We start from the raw sequence: 1,527 nt of genomic DNA, 5'->3' as shown, positions 1-1,527 counted from the left end.
AGAATTTAACATGTGATACCACTAATGTTTAAATGTATTAAAAATATTACAGTACCTTATTTTTACAAGGGTAAAATTCACCCAACTCAAAAAATCAGTGAAACTTCCACCCCCCACACCACCCCACCCCCCACCCGCAATCCCATGGTGCCGTTTCAGCTGCACTGCGAGAGCTCGGGATCCTGCGAAGCCAACATCACTGTTATCTCCTTCCAGCCACCTTCATGCTCATCTACAGGGACCTCATCGGCCACGAAAGGATGTTCTTCCACATCTACAAGATCTGGGAAATCCCTGAGGCAGAGGCGAAGATGGTCAGCAGGACAGAGGGTAACACTGATGACTTGGTCAGCGGTGGAAATGCCTCTGCTGGAGGCGAAGGTACAGAAAACACAGTCATCACTGGTGCTGACAGTGTCATGAACCATCATTTGCAGGAAACCAGCTTCACATAAGAAGTCTACCAGAAGCACATCAAAGATGACATGAAATCAATGAAAGGGAAACCTGAAGACCAGAGACCAGCCAGAGGCAAACCTTTTATGACAGGGCTGCAGAACAATCCAGCACATCCTTGCTAATTTCAAAACTACCAGTTCTGTATTGGTGACAACATGAGTCCAGCTGCAGGGCTGCTCTGCTGGACCATCGTGAGGAAGGTGTGACCCATATGTGGTTCTCTTTAACGATGGTTCAGAAATGGAAGTGTTAACAGTCTGGCAACTTGACCCATCACTTGTCATCATCACTGGCTGCTGCTTTCATCCACACACCAGGACTAGACAAACCAGACTGATCCTGTCTTGAGCTCTTCATTTATTTTGACCCTGATTTATTTGGAGCAGAGGCATTGTTTTTACGAACAATATGTCATGTAGTTTGTTTAAAAATAAAATGCACTTAAACTAAAAAAACAAAAACAAAAAAATCAGTGACTGTAGAACTTTGCTCTTCCTGGTTTTCTCCAGTGTGAATTTATTTAAAAATTAAGTCAAATGGAATGTGGTACATTGAGAATCAAAGTTATGCATTAGGTAGCTAAAATATAAACCTTAATAGCTTTGGAATTGTATGGACAAATGCTTATAGTTGTAAAGAAGTGTGGTGAAGTAGCTGGAGCTGTGTCTTTTATTTCTTGGCATCATTATTAAATTCTAAAAATGTAGCATTCTCCATTTGCACGATTCTGCACTGATCCCTTGAAAACAATCAAGACCAGATCCATTTCAAGAGCCTCCAGTTCCTAATTTGTTGACACCCTCAACAATTTTTATTATTCGTTGAGATTAGTGTTCCCATTTGCTTTCGTATGAGTTGCCTAGGATTACATAATAGAAACTTTTTCCTTCAGTTTTCTTCACTTAATGCTTAGACAGAGATTCATAAAAGGACTGTTGTTGCCTCATATGCTCAAACATGACGATTCAGGAGATGATATGGTTTTTTAGACACTGACAGGACTTTCATTACATTCAATTTTTTGGTGTGGAATTATAGTATCATTCCAGGAGAAGAACCAGGCTTTGG

The 1,527-nt window shown here is 40.8% G+C and overlaps 1 pseudogene; it reads left to right on the top strand.

Moving 5' to 3' along the window:
* Positions 1–224: 224 nt before the first annotated feature.
* LOC118629228 lies at positions 225–807 on the top strand (annotated as a pseudogene).
* The last annotated feature ends 720 nt before the right edge of the window (positions 808–1,527 follow it).

Source organism: Molossus molossus, unplaced genomic scaffold (genome assembly GCF_014108415.1).
Source record: "Molossus molossus isolate mMolMol1 unplaced genomic scaffold, mMolMol1.p scaffold_m16_p_1, whole genome shotgun sequence".
In the NCBI taxonomy this organism is placed as follows: Eukaryota; Metazoa; Chordata; class Mammalia; order Chiroptera; family Molossidae; genus Molossus; species Molossus molossus.
The sequence above is the reverse complement of the archived record's forward strand: the minus strand, read 5'-3'. Positions and strand labels throughout refer to the sequence as shown.